At 32.1% G+C, this 16,562-nt stretch overlaps 1 long non-coding RNA gene across 3 annotated transcripts; it reads left to right on the forward strand.

The window, feature by feature from the left end:
• Window positions 1-2,913: 2,913 nt before the first annotated feature.
• LOC108326424 (uncharacterized) lies at window positions 2,914-7,540 on the forward strand. 3 transcript variants are annotated; one of them, XR_001831957.2, is made up of 3 exons: window positions 2,914-3,646; window positions 4,743-4,997; window positions 6,221-7,540. It is a non-coding gene; the product is annotated as an uncharacterized LOC108326424 (long non-coding RNA). The 3 variants fall into 3 exon arrangements; XR_001831956.2 differs by having other exon boundaries at window positions 4,783-4,997; XR_008247834.1 differs by lacking the exon at window positions 4,743-4,997.
• The last annotated feature ends 9,022 nt before the right edge of the window (window positions 7,541-16,562 follow it).

Consider the following 16,562-nt stretch of genomic DNA (forward strand, 5'->3'; position numbering starts at 1 on the left):
TTCTGCATGTGATATCTTTCAAAAATAACTTCAAAATATTATTAGAATGAATGAGTTCTTTAGAATTCTGTATATAAGTTGTCTACTTCGTGTAATTAATGTTGTTTAATCATTTCAAAATATATTTTTTCAAATTAAAATGGGAGATTTTGTGTGAATGGAAAAATAATTGGATTGGGTAAAAGGATTTTTAGGTATAATCCAATTTGAATTTTAAATGTTAGTTATATGTTAAATTTTATGTGATTACAAAGGAATTACCAAAATAAGTTTAGAATCCAAATTCATTTCTTCAACTGAGGATTCTCTTGGATTTAGGACATGCTTGCATAAAAGAAACTAAAAAGTAAAACAATAATAAATAAAACGAATTTTCTATTATTTAAATTAGCTTATTTATAAAATAATTTATAGCATTATTTTGTATTAGCTTATTTTTAAAAGTATAACTTAATTTAAACGTTTTTAAAGAAATTACTTGCTTTTATTTATTTATTTTTCATTATGAATATTTTAAGAAAAGTTTATGGAATTAAATGCTTATATCACAATCATGCTGAAAACCTAGTTACCAAAAAAAAAACGCATACGAACAGGACACTTATCATTTACACTTCGGCTGACCTAATGACGTAATTGGATATGTCATTTCCCAAGGCAATTGTTTGAAGATAATTCACATTCTTAGTTTTCAGTTTTGGATGAATTAAATTATTATAAAATTAAACTAAATTTTGAATAGTTTAATAAAATAAAATAAAATCATATGATTATTAAGATGAAATATTCTTTTAATTGTTTAGAATAAGTTATTTAAATATCATAAGTTATAAATCAATTTGTTCTAAAAATATAATTTTATTTTTGAATGATTTAATTTTAAAAAATTAGTTAAAACAATAATTTAATTAATCTTTTTATATATATATAAAAGTTTGGTTTTTGTTTTTACATAATTCAGTTTGGTAGAAATAACGCTGACTCACCCTCGGATTAAAACTCGCACTGTTTGGTCTTACAGTTAGTTGATGCGGGTTCGCAAGAGTGAATGACGACCACATAATATTTGTAATGAAATTAAACGGCAAGGTGTGGAAACAGTTAGAAGGATTTTATGATAAGCTTCATACATTTCTTAAGAAAATTTAAAAATGTAAATTTATTAGAAAATATTATTTAAATGTTTCTGAACTGAGTTGCTCACAAGCTGCTATGGGAAAGATATGAGAATCTAATTTCTTTTAATAAAAAACTTTTAATTTGAGAAAAATATTATGTCATTCTTATAATATCATTTAATACAGTAAATAGTTATATCTACTGAAAATACGATACTTAATTAGCAAATAATTTAGAAAGATGTTTATAAGTTATTTGTTGATTAAAATTAATAAATAATGATTAAAAAATAAAAATTATCATAAATAGTATGATTTTATATTATTTAAGATTATTGATGATTTATTTTTGTTATAGATATAAGTTTTTTATGCTAGAATTGTTTAAGTTCTTAAAGATAATTTGTTATGTATTCTTTTTGTGTATGAATTTGATTTGGTTCTCATATTTTTTTTATAATTATTTTCTAATAATATTTTTTTATAACAAATTATTAGTGTACCTTAAGATGAGATGTTATAGTACATAATACTTAACATTAGTTTTATAAAAAAAAAAGACTTATAATTAAAAAATAAAACAACTTTAATAATATTTATAACAAACTAAACCAATTTTAATATATTTCAAGGGTAATAATTTTTATGATTCCTTTCTATGATTCTAAGACATAATAAAGATTATGTTTATACTAAACGTCCCCTTAAATAACGTAAAATAAAGTTACTTACACATACATAACTTCTATTTATTTGTTTTATAACCACTAGAACTAAAAATACTCTAAAAAAAGAATAAAGGAAAAGAAAATAAAGGAAAACTAATTATAATATATTTATTTATGGTAAGATATAAATATTATATATGCACCCGAGCAAAATTTATATCTTAAAATTCATTAGTTACAAAGAGTGATGCGGTAAATATGAGAAATTTTTTTTGTACTAATTACAATCAAAACAAATACAGAGGACGGTGTGGTGATAAAATTATAATAAATTATAGGTTTAATGTCTCAATGGTCTCTATTTTCGCCCATAAATCTTAGATAGGTCTCCTTCTTTTTCGGCATCTCAATTGAATCTTTATTTTTATAAAATTGAATAAAATAGGATCTTTCTGTCAAATTAAAATGACACCGTTAAAAAGAGTATGCTGACAGTGTAGTTTTTTATTAAGTGGCATTATAAATGTGAATAAATTATATTTTTTTAATTTTTGAATTAAAAAATAAAGCAAATAGAGTGGAAACTGATGTTTAAGTAAGGGCAAAGTTGGAAATTAAACCTAAAATTAAATGTTAGATCTTCTCTGCAATTGAAATCCAGATCTAAATGAAACTAGGGAAAGTTGAGCTTTAGAGTTCGTGGGAGAAAACAAAAAATTTTCTGTTCGTGGTGTGGACTGCAGGGATGGCAAAGATTTTTCTGTTGTAGCCCGATTTAGGGGTTTTTCTGGGTAGTGCGATTCTGGGTTCTCTGTTTGCAGGTTGTGCGAAGGAGCAAGCTTCCATGGTTGTGCGAGATTGATGACGGAGGTGCGGCGTCCATGGAGTTTGGATGAGAACGAAGGCAGCGGCGCTTTGGCGAAGAGGCTTGCAGTGGAGGTTCAACGACGATTTGGGATTGTTCTGTGGAAGAAACGCGATCTGCGATGACGGCATTAATCGCAGCGTGAGGCTTCGTGATGGTGCAAACTGCAGCGACGCGAGGAAGATGGTGAGGACGAAGGAGAAGGTGGCGGTGTGATAGTGGTCTTTCGCGGCAACACTTAATTTTAGGTTTAATTTCCAACTTTACCCTTACTTAAACATCAGTTTGAATGCTTTACTTTTTAATTCAAAAATTAAAAAAATATAATTTAATCACGTTTTTAATGCCACGCAATAAAAAACTACACTGCCAACTTAGAACATGTCGATTTTTTTATATCTCTTAAACCTATTTGAAAACTTTTTCTATATAGGTTAAACGATATAACCAATATAGATTATTCAATTCTGATTTACCCTAGATCTCCTTTCGGCTTCACTTTCTCTATTATTCAATTCTTCTCCTTCGTTCTCATTTTCGTTTTCGCGCTACACATCCTTTCTCTTATATGTTTTTTGTCATTGTTCTCGTTCACTATTTGCTATCGTCATGGTGGTTGAGTGAAGTTATTGTTCATCGTTGCTTATTGCCATTGTTGGTTCAAGCTCTTGTTGCTGTGGTGGCGGGTCAACCTTTAATTGTCATTATTGGTTGAAGTTATCGCCGTGGTGGGTGGGTGAAGCTCTTGTCTATTATTAATGAAGCCCTCGCCTGGTTGGTCCTCTAATGTTTTGTCTTGGTGGGTTTGTAAGTTGTAGTGCGTGGTGTGCGTTTGGCCCTTCTCTAGCGGTGTGTTATGGTGTTTGACCGTTGTCGCGTGATGTGTTGGGTGTTCCAACTATAGATACTACCATAACTGCTTGGTTAACTTGACAGGGCACCATTTCCTTTGCCCATAAGTTGATCTTGGAATTTCAGCTCCCGGACAAAAAAAGGTAAGTCATTTTATTCAATTACACTTGAATCCACATTTTATGTGAATGCAATGGATATATGTTTGGATGCATGTATAATTTGTTTTGTAAGGAACATGTTTACTGGTTTAGTGTAGTTATTATACTTGCTGTGTTTTAAGTCCACTAGTTGAGTATAAATATTAGTTATCATGCATAATGTTTTGGGCTTGAACTTCTGTACTTGAAAACTTTTTCGGATGGTAAGTAAATTGAAAGTCACACTTTACTACGTTTACATGTTGCACTCTCACACACTGTTGATACAAGGCTATTGCCTTAGTTCTACAATTTTGTTTGTTGCTTAAGCTATTATTCATTCAATGACAACCCTCTTTTCATGTTAACATTGAAGATTATTGTGAACAAGTCTTGTGCCATTGTTACTTAAATTTCTCTACAAACAGAGGACTTAACTAAGGTTCCCAGAATATCAAAAGATGTTAAGACCATGGTTATATCAGATGCAAAGGTTTTATAGAAATATGTTCCCTATTGTTTCTTGTCATGTTGGAAAGTCACATTCATAATTGACTCTAGGATTCAACCTCAAAAATATGGTACCTCACTCATTTGAATACCTAAATTTAACCATTTTATGGTTGTTTCATACGTGATGAATCCTTTTTGTTCATAAAATGGTTTTGGAAAACTTGTTCTTCAATGAAAATGAATTCTAAGAAATTGACGTACAAGCACAACGAAACACCTATATAATGGAGATGTTATAATTATCATTTTATGTTCCCTTTTGCTTCATTTTTATTTGCATTTATTTTGATTGGATTTCCAGTTTCTTCTTCTACCTTTGTCTTAACCATTCAAGGAATATTCAAAAGATATCTACTACTCTTCAATGAAAAAGTTATGTAGCCTTTATCTTACTACATAATTGGGAGATCATTAACCTGAAGTCTAGAAGAACTAGTGACATATCGTTCTTGTGTGTACTAAAAATCATGGCACAACTTCATGCATTCAAGTATAGTGATTCATAACCAACACATACAGTCACACACACATGAATATTACAATAATTACATGAACTCAAATTCTGTAGTTGAGCAACTGTGTTTAGGTTGTTGAAGCCTAATATATGGTTTCTACCTCCATGGTAGTGGGGGTGCCACCAAGTGGATGACTGCCAGAATTGGAAACCAAAGTGATAAAATGTCAAATATATCAAAGGCTATAAGAGCAGAGGTCAAGTTCTCCTGATGTCCATCATTGTTACTGATGTATCCAAGGTCCAAATATGCAAACTCTTTGTTGATGAAACAGTCAAATACTTTGGAAGTCGCGTGTCAGTAGAAGAAGCTACTCACATTATAGTGTAAATTTTTGTTTGTTGTTTCATTTCTATTCTTTTGTTTATAGTTAAAATTTGTAGATTTTGTGTATCTGTGTAGTGGATCCACTTGTAAATAATGCAAGAATTAAAGATAAGTACTAAAGTGTAATGCAAAATATAGAAAGTTATAGAAAATCCTAAGATATACAAATTCTAGAATATTGTAGAAAAGCTTAGGAAGAAAAATAATCAAAAACATTTTACATAGGTAAAAATCTAGAACATTCCACATAAATTGTGGCTAACATATTTTAGAATAATCTATGAGTTTACAAATACTAATGTACTCTAACATTTGAAGTAAGACAACATTTAACACAACTAATACAACTACAAAATACTCTTCTAACAACAACTACTTTCACATTCTACTATCTCAACATTTTTTCTATTTCATTAGCTATTCCTTTCACAATCTCAAAATATTAACAATGGTAGCAGAGATACATTCGATCATTTACTAGGCATAGATAAAATTTTCAACTATTTTAAAAGAACTATAATTCCATTCTATACTACTTTCAAAATATTTTCTCAAATCATGACTACTAACAATCAAACATCATCAATTCTAGTACCTAGACATTATAAAAGTGAGATTCACTATTCTAAAAGGCACCTCCACACTTACTACAACTTAAAAGGAGTTAAAGGAAAACAAGCATAAGAATTCAGAGGCTTTATGTTCTCTTCAAGAGGCAATTGATGAGACAATATTCTTAACAAAAGAATTGTTGAGAAAGTTTTAAGAGTTTATGTAAACTTTAAGTCTAACTTAACCCCTACATAATCAACTGGTAAGGTGAGATTTGCACCTATTTATATATTCTAAATTGGTTTTATCTCTAGTCACACTTATATATTCTAAGTTGGCTTAATCTCTAGTCAATGTGTGACTTTCACCACTTTTTTTTTAAATAATCATAAACCACAGCTTTCATAAACAAAAGAATATTGTCTTACAAAGGAAAAAAAACAGACTAACAAATTTAAACTACTAAATCAAAAGCAAAGTTTGTTTTACAATTCGGGACTTCAACTCTCCAACATGCCAGTGATCAATTTTGAACAGCTAAATCAATTTTGCACATATTTCTTGTCTTTTTGTGACTCTTTTGATCCACAGCTTGGGACATGGGGCTTGCACATTGATCAGCTGTTTACATTCCCGACTCAATTCATATTTAACTAATTTCATGTTGCAGGCTCATCATACTTCGATTACTGTAGCAAGACATTTGCTGAAATTGCACCACACCAAGATGATGTCATCGCAGCAGAAACCAGAAAAGATGTGGCAACACCGATGACCATTGAAGAAAGGAACCGAGAAGGGGAAGACAAAAACAACACATCCACAATGTGCTATAATCCCACAGCAAAATAAATGGCCCGACTACAGAAGTGGCTGCTGTACCTGCAGCACAAGAGGATATACGCCGGGTCTTTGATCTGAATAAAACGCCTCAACCAAAACAACCTTAAAGAAGAAAGCACCGGCCCAAGGTCATAAAAGAAGGCCAACCAAAAAGAACAATCAAGAAAGCCGCTGCAGAGACTGTTCAATCTAAAGAAAACCAAGCTGACAAGAGGAAGGCGAGGAAAGGATTGAACACAACTTCTCCACAAACAGAAGTGACAGGAGAATGGACATCGGGGCCTAAATCAACCGTAAAGACATGTAAAAGGTCCTTGAGTTTTGGGAGCAAAGAGCAAGCAATAGACGATCCTGGACGCAGAGAAAATATGCTCTTTGCCAATGCCAGCAGCTCAAGGAATTGGGTGGCTGATCATAATGGACTTCAAGAGTGTCCAAATAACTCCATTGGCAGAGACGGTTGGAGCACAGGATGTGGATTACAAGCTGTCGGTTCTAAGAGAAAAACAACCTGGTATTGAACAGGAAGATAATACCAGCATTAATCTGTTAGGATCACAATATAGTGACATGAGTTTCCAAATGTTCAGAAGAAAAGGAGAAGCGTCAAGGGAGAATTTTAGAGGCGCCACATAAATCTTCTGTGACTGCCACCAAAGATTTCCAACCGGCAACATTCTTACAAGATGCCAGATCACATTCTTATATGTCAAGTCCCAAGTGCTAAGCTTCTGGTTCAGATTATACTGCAGCTGGAGTCCCAGTCTTCAGCTACAGAAAGAGGTATTCAGGACAAACATCAACCCCTTGAGTACACGTTATCCTTAGGGCAGAAGAGGCCGACCAAAAGAAGATGAAGAGCTTCTACAAGAACTGATGTTGGTCTAGCACATACTGCAAAGCAAATGTGTAGCTCTGACAGACGAACATTTGGTGATGCAGAAGGGCCACAGACATGCATTGATGCTTTAGTTGCAGATTTGGGAGCATCACTCACAAAAAAGAAACGAACAGGAAAGAGAAGTCCTGTCAGTTATGCATCCTCCCTTTTTTTGTTTGCATTATCCAGCCAACATTACGAATAGTGACCAAATTTATCACAATTGTAACACTGAATTATTCTCTTATCAACATTCTTCTTGCCATATCTTCCTTTCCCTCTGTGCTAAGTTCCTCCCCTTTTATCACTGCCATTATTGGAGCATTCTTGTGAATTAGAGTCACCTATTCTGTCTCCATTTCTTCCTCCTCTGAATCTCCCTCTGCCATTATTGCAAATGCACCTTTTTCATTTTCCCTGCATTTCCATATGCCTGCTTCAACGTGTCGTAGGCTTGCTTTGCAGTGGCAGCTTTCAAGATCTTCTGAAAGATATTCACAGAGACAGATTTATTTAGCGACACCTTAGCCTTGCAATCCAGTCTCTTATTCACCATGTATATCTACCTCTCATCTGAGGGATTCTTGGCAGGATCTTGGAAACTCACTTTCACAATTTCATCCACTTTTTGAAACCCAAAGATAGCCTTCATCCTTAAACGAGTACAATGGTTATGTTATTTTAGTTGTAAATAGATCCCTAACTTAGTTGGATTACAATATTCAACAGAATCTCCCTAGAGATTCTCTCTCCAAAGGCTAGTGAGTGATATTTTTATTAAAACAGAGAGGTGATATTTTATTTGAAAGACATAAAAGATAACGATACTTTAACAACATTTTTTGACAATATTTTAACATTATTTACGTGTCATTCTATGATTGGTCCTTGTTGATGTTTATGATTATTATTATTAAAATATTGAACTAATCACATAATGATAATAGATATTAAAATATTGTCAAAAAAATGTTTCAAAATTATCATCATCTGTAACATCCCAAAAATACAGTATCAAAACCATATAAAAGGAATATCACAAATTAATAATATTACAGATTAGTCTTACAAAAGAGATTCAATACAAATACGGCCGAATGGCCTTACAATATTACGAGGAATTTAAAAACTGCACAAAAGCTGAAACTAGGCCGAACGGTTTACAAAAGACCTATACCGAACGACCAACAAAAGAAATAACCCAAAAGATGACCAAACAGTCATACAAAGAAACCAGCAACTGACCGAACGATTCTACTATTCGATCTTAACTTCTACCTCTACCAAATTTTCTTCTTCCAGCGCCTCTTCCAGCAACGCTTCTCCTTCTGCTCACATCCCAACGGATGATCATTGCAACAGAAGGACACACACCGAACGAGCAAAACGGACAAGACAGGAAAATATGGTAAGCTTATGTAATTCAATTCAATCATCAACATATATTTCACACAATACAATTAAACTAGATAATTTCATTCACTCTTACATGTAAAGCCTAATACTAGACTCTGACTGTCCGAACTGAATGAATTCTATGTAGCTACGACGTTCGTGCACCCGGGTGATGTAGTAACTGGGATATCCTCAACAGCTGCCACCCGAGGTTAGTCCTATCCGTCCAAATTAACCATAAGGACTAGGACCTCCTGCCATTCCCACTTATGACTTACCCTTCTCTACGTGAGAACGAGTAATCACGGAATATCAGGATGAACCGCCAGCTTAGCATGCCACATTCATACTTTACCAAATTTCCAATGTACATTCATGATCTATTCCTCTCCGAAACGCTCGTTCATAATCAAATTCATTTCGTTCATATCATATTTCATCATCTTTCATTAATAAGACCTCAATGAGATTAATTTGAATAAATATCTCTTAGGATATCAAAATACCGAACGTTGAACTTTAACCCTAAACAAGATCGAACGCTTGGAGTGAGACCAAAGGTCTCCAGTTCCAAAAACGTATCAAACCCGAGGGAATGAATATCAGATTATAGAAAAACTGATTACCATAATATTTCTCGAGTACTCATAGAACTAAACGTCATTTGCTAGACGAGCCAATTGAATGAGCTGACTCACGAGAATTAAACCGAACACCAACCAGCCTAGGCCGAATACTAAAACTCTAGGCTGAAACCAATTGAGACTGACAATGTGGGACGTCAAATAATGGTACATAACTGGATCCGATGAAGAGACCGAACGTCAATATATATACTTAACTTTTGAATGAGTTAAACATCAAGAAAATCAGAATGCTAGTCAAAGACTGAACACCATAGTGAGCGAACCCTATTGGGCTTTGGACGAACACTCTTATTATAAAGATAGCTTATGGAAACTAGAACGAGTGCCTAGTGTAAGACCAATTACTCGCTTAGTACGAGCACTTGGTATAAGACCAAGCATTACTAAACTTATAGAGAAAAGGATTGATAAATGTAATAGATACCATTTTAAGTAGCGTTTAAGAACAAACGAAATATACAAATACATATAGATATACTTGAGTTTATAACCAAGTACCAAAGAATGACTACCCTTGGTTGAACGCTCATGTATAAGTATTACCAAACGAAGACGCTCATCCTCAATTAGGATTCTTTCCAAATAAAAGAATCCAATTCCAACCAAGTCCACTAGAAAAATTGAACGGTCAAGGACCATTCAATGACGAACGTACATTTTCATAGGGAATTTCATACTTAGAATTATTTATATCAATTCATTTCTCAACATCTATTTTCAGAAAATCAAACATCCATATCATAGTAAATATTCATACATCATATAGTCAAAACATATCAAAAATCATACTTCATATTCATTCAGCAACTCAACAAACATGCATCCATTAAAACGAACGTAGAAACTAACATACAATCAAATTATATAAGCTTCCCTTACCTCTTAACGTGACCGAATGCTCACAGAGTTCTCGTCTAACAGAGGCCTTAACTTTCTACAATCACGCTTTAAGAAACTATAACAAACACCAGACCAGAAATACTCAGAACGAGAGGATCAACTCATGCAACCAAAAATCTGGGTTTGCATGCGACAGAAAACACACGGCTGAGGGAGAGATGAACTTACCAGTCCAGAATCCGAAATTGATCGGTTCAAACGGACGTCCTCTACGCTGGAAGAGTAGAACGGGTGCCTGAGTGGTGATCGGAGAAGAGAAAGGGTGAGATTTTGTAGAGAGAATGAAAAGCTTTTAGAGAGAAGGAGGAGAAAATGGAGTTTCAGAATTTGGAAGAGAGGGTTGTATGCAGAGAGTGGCATGAGTTTTGAAAAACTAAGCTTTGCTACAATCGTTAAGGACAAACGGCCACTCCGCTGCCCACACTTGTATTCCACTTTATAATTTCCAGATTTCCTTCGCTTGACACCTAGCGTCTGTTCAGAGGGGTTCTGGGTGCATTTTTAATGAGATTTGACATCATCCAAAATAAAATTTCTTCTTGTTGAGCCACTGTATCTCATCATGCATAGTTTTATGGAAAATTAAAGTTTGATTTTTTTTAATCAAACAATAAATGTCACCCTTTCAAAATATATCCAAATATATTAATATATAAGTTAAAATCGGTCAATTATGTAATTAGACGCCATTTACATAGTATTCTATTTATAAAGGTAAAATCATAAATGTTAAATATATTTTTGGTCTTAAAATTTAAAATTAAAATTTATTTATATTTTAAATTTTGATATACTTTAATTCTTAAATTTAAAAATAAAAAATAATGAATATAGTCTTTTTAAATAAATTTTGATATATTCAATAATTAAAAATATATTTAATCTATTATAAAATAATTAGTTTTAAAAAAAATTAAATTTTTTAAAAAATAAACTTTAAATCTAGTTCAACATTTACAATTCTGATTTATAAAAAAAATTTACATTTATTTATATATTATAAATTTATTTTATTTGTATTTAGTGTAGGATTTATAACACAAGTTCACGTCGATTCATATATATTAAAAGTATAGTAGTAAATAATAATAATAATCCAAATTGTGAATGTCATGATAAACTTAACCAATAATGTTAAGATAATTTTTGAATAATTTAATACTAGTTTAAAAAATAAATTTTAAATCTTACTCATACACTTATATAGTATAAATTTACTTTCACGAGGATCAAATAATATAGTTTCAACTTTACGAGCAATTATTGAAATAATGAGATCATGCCACAGCTCCCCGGCCCCCACAAAATATCAAGAGGCATAAACATCTCCGTCACAGAAAATGCCATTTTGAGTCCATTAATCATACGCAAGGGATGTTGTCATTTCAGATTAATTTTTTATAATAAGAGTATATAAACTGTCTTTTAATTACTAATGTTCACATTATAAATAGTGACACGTGTTTCTTAATTTTTATGATTTAGGATTTCATTTATAGTGGAATTTCCATAAGCGTAAATTAAACTATGTTGGGAGGAGAATAATAGCATAAGCACTATGATAATATTGATCACTGTTTCCAACAATAAATAATTTATACAATATAATTGAAAAAAATAACTGATAAAGAACTTAATTTAATTTTTCTTTTTTAGATCCCACAAACTTAGCAATACTTCAGACAGAACCACTACAAAAGGGTCCAATTTGGAATTGCCCCTACAACTCTTGATCATTGCTGTAGGCATCAGGTTGGGCCTACATTCTGGATCAAGCCCACCATCATTGTCACTTGATATTCCCATCAACAGACTCACCGTCCACATAAAGGACAATTTGGAGCCCATCTTGTCAGTAGGCTATCCCAGTGCTCAAAATGTCATGATCTGTACCACAAGTTACTTTTATTATATGTGGTTTTATTTTCTTTTTCCATTTTAAAAAATTGGCTCCTCAATTCCTACAAAAGTGAAAGGTATTTAACTCTTTTGGAAAAATTATTATTTATCACTATAGAAAGTTTATTAATCAGATAAAAAATAATTAATCATTATCTATATCATCATCTATACTATTATATAGAAAGATTCTCTCGTTTGATGTTTAATTGTCCTTTAAATATTTTTAAAATAAAATAATTATTTTACTAATTTTATCATCAAGAACCTTTTTTTTAATTAACTTATTTGATTTTTTTTCTCTAAAATTCAACTATTGTTTTAAACTAAAATAACTATTTACAATAAAAAAAATTGAAAAAAACTAAAAATTACATAAAGAGGATTAATTTTGGTATCCATATTGTGTTTTCAAATTTATTCTTTAATTATGTTTTTTAAATGAGATAATTATTTTATTAGTTTTACAGTATTTTTTTAATTTATTTTTTATTTGACTAATTTCTTTCTTCTAAAATTTAACTATTCTTTTAAACTAAAATAACTATTGTAAAGACTTAGAAAATTGTATTTTAGAAGGGGTGGTGAGTTAAAAATAATGAGACTCTATTATTTTAATATTAAAAGGTTTTAATATAAAAGGAATTGTGATAAACGAATTTCATTATTTTAAAACACACAATCTCTCTAGAAACTATTTGTCTAGAGTTCTTTACCTTATCTCTAAGGGTTCTTGCACCACCTTCACCTGTTTGAAGATTAGAGACCGTCTGTGTGATCCCCGCTGTGACATGTTCAAGTCTGCCCGATCAGTTTCTAAAATAGAGTAAGTTAGTTTTCTACCATTTTCTCTAGTTTCACGTTCTTCAATGCTTGTAAAGTTTCTCTTTGTTACATGTACGGTTTGAACTTACTCTTAGGCTCTCTACTGATCAATAGTTCTAATGGTATACCCTGATCAAGTTTTCGTGGTCTGTATGTGTTGTTTGGTCTCTTTGAGTTGAGGGACCATAGTTGGGTTCTTTAGAGCTAGTTGGAGTTTTAAGAGGTAAGGGAAGCTAATGTTACTTTATTTGTTTGATAGACGAGTTCTAATTAATGTTTGTATGGTGAATTATTGATTGCATTGTGAAATTGTATTGGATTGAAAATTTTAGTATGTTGAGTTGATTGTATATAATATGTGTTGATGTGAAAACTAATTTAATTGTGAGGTGTAATGTGATTTTAATGTAAAGTTTGTGTGTGATGAATTTAAAGATGTTAAATTGGGTGAAGTAGGAGCTTTCAAATTGTATAAAGCTTTGTTTACATTTCAACAAAAGAAATAGATAGTTTTTAGGCTACAAAGGGGATTTTGATAGGTGAAAAGTCAAAGGAAGGGTTATCTTGGTTAAACTATGTTTTGGCAAGGGTCTATGGGTTGATTAAGATTTGTTTGAGTGTTATGACAAAAAAATTCTAATGTAGAACTGATTGGTCATCTGTTGAAAGTGTATTGTATGGTTTTTAGTTCATTTTAGGGGATTTCACTAGTGGTATTTTGATTTAGAAGGTCTGGACAAAATGTGAGGATTTTGGGGCTGTTATTAAGTCTATTAAGACTTTTGTAAGCTGTTAGTTGGAGAGAATTGATGGTGAAAGGTGTTGAAAAATGTTTGATTGGTGTTAAGTTGTTAAGTGAGGTTGAGATAGCTAATTTGAGTTAGGAAGGTGTTTTCCAATATTTCTCATGGTTTCGAAGGTCATAAGAATCAGTAGAATAGTGGGAAAATGTCCAAGTTGAGATTTGAAGTGTATCTATGAGAGCTTAGTAATTGTTCTGAAAAATTCCACTACTCATGGAAAAATCCACAATCTGCTTGTGCACTTCTCTATTTTCACTTTCACACTTCCTAAAGTAAATCCACAGGTTATGGAAAAAGTCACAACTCAATTGTTGAACTAGCTGGTTTTCAAGTTGTTTCCCTTGAGCTAAATCCACAGGTTGTGGAAATATTCACAACTAGGTTGTGGAACTTTCTAGTTTCAACTCTACATCTTGGACATCAATTTTTTCCAAGTTGTGATTTTAACACTTAGAAATACTAATCTACAAGATAAACACAAAACCCAGATATATGATCTAAAACAAAGATTGTTGATATGGGAGCACTGTGATAGCTGAACCCAATCCCTATGATAGTGGTTTTTGATAATGACAACACATTGATAATAAAAACACATGAATATGTACTGTGGTATATGTCATATGTTGTATGTGTTTATGATTATTGTGAAATATGTACATATTGTAATTGTCACATGTGTTGAACACATATATGTGGTATATGTCATATGTTGTATGTGTTTATGATTATTGTGAAATATGTACATATTGTGATTGTCACATGTGTTGAACACATAATATGTTGATTGTTGCATACTGAGTTAGTGAAGTGATCATATCTGTGTATGCATACGGTATGTTTTGGTGATAAGGAAATCATTTGCACAAAAGCATATCTGAATGGCTAAATCGATTACAGAGATGTGATAATCAATTCAGGTCTTTAGACAGCTTGTGTTTTTAAACTGAGGCAAAACAACTTCTTTTGAATCGATTACATTAATTGATGAATCCATTAAAACACGAGTGTTTGCACATATCCTATTCAAATGACCTGTGTTGTGAATTAGAAAGAAAAAGTTTTCAAAAATGTGCTAAGTGTTGAAGCTTAATTGATTACATGGATTATGTATTCAATTAAGTCTGTTATTGATTTGAAAATTGTTTCATGCTTGTTATAACTGTTTCAACGGTCATATTTTTAAATGTGTTGACTAAGCATTAAATGGAAATCGATGGCATTAATTGCGAATTCAGTTAAGGAGCTTAATTGGTTATAAATCTATTACAAGTATTTAATGTAACCGATTCGATAAAAAGAGTAATCGATTAAATTGCGTCTAAATTGATTAAAACTATATATAGACGCATTGATTGGATTTCTGTAAGAACAATTTGAGATTAACATTTTCATATCTGATTTAGATTGTGCTAAAGGTTTTATAGAAGTGATCAAACGCTCCAAGAAACAAAAAATTGAAGTGATGGACTATTCTTGAAGATTTAGTGAGAGACAAGCTTGACTAGTTTGAAGATTCTGATCTTTCTGCACAACCGAGGTGCTCGCTGTGTGATCAGGAGAAGTTTCACAATCTGTGTGTTGTTGTGCCCTATGCGTGTTGCCAAGAAGAAGAACGAGGAGTTCTTGTACTTTGAGAGGATTCTCAAAGGGGTGACTGCAGGAGATGATTATTCTTGCTGCAGGTTCTTGTATTTGGCTATATTAGATTACTGAGTTAGAGAGGTGATTTACATTTTGACAGTGTGGTTGTTGTAAAGCCCTTGTTGTAAAAACTCATACCTAGATGTAGGCATTAAGGCTTTCTTCTCCCTATCTCTCTGCATTAATCGATTACTTATTGTTATCATTCGAATACGTATACTGTTATATTGCATACTGATGAACAAATTTTTAATCCCCGAAAACGAAGTCAAAAACTTGTTAACCTTCGACAAGTGTAACCGAATCGTATCAAGTAATAAAACATGGTAAGACCAAGTATCGTTTTCCCAAGAGACTCACGACACTAAACAGTTATGTGATTACTCAACTAATTAAGACTCTAAAGAACATATTTTTGGGATTTTGAATGCAAATGCAATAAAATAAACATGAATGCATGAATGCAATTTGATCAATTGAGGTTAAACACAAGAAAGAATGAATGATATTGTTGTTGGAGTTTAGATTTAACCTAATTTACTCTCATGCATTTATGAATTCGTCTTTCTTTTCATTAATGTTAATGTCACTCTCTAAATTACCTTAAACCCGATGTCTCGGTGAATAAAGCCTATCCTTAATTATGAGTTCATACAATTCCTAGCATCCCTAATAATTAATTCTGAAGCACAGAAGATTAAAGGCAACCAACCCTCATATCCCTATGTCTAGGCAATACTACTTTTGGGAGAATTTCCCAGTTCTAGATTTCCTCGTATGTGTCCATATTGACAAAATCAATAATCATGACATCGAATGAGTTAAACAATGCATGCTTTGAGCAAAGAGGAAAAACCCTAACAATTAATGAAAGAAAGCATGTATCTTATAAAAGATCTTGAAGAACAAATTCAATACATGAGAGTTTAAGAAGGTTACATCTTTTCCAACAACAATAAGGTTTAGCCCTCCATCGTCATGGAAGAACTAGATGAATAATGGAATGAAAGAATGAAAGAGATAGAAAAACCTGAGAAAGAGAAGAGGAGAGTCGTCACCATCCCCAAATCTACCCCCAAGGGGTGAAAAGTGTGTTTCTGTGCGTAAGCCATCAAAAGATACTAACCCTAGGAAGACTAAAGCCTTATATAGACCTCTAAATATTACAAAAAAATT

Source organism: Vigna angularis, chromosome 3 (genome assembly GCF_016808095.1).
Source record: "Vigna angularis cultivar LongXiaoDou No.4 chromosome 3, ASM1680809v1, whole genome shotgun sequence".
Classification (NCBI taxonomy): Eukaryota; Viridiplantae; Streptophyta; class Magnoliopsida; order Fabales; family Fabaceae; genus Vigna; species Vigna angularis.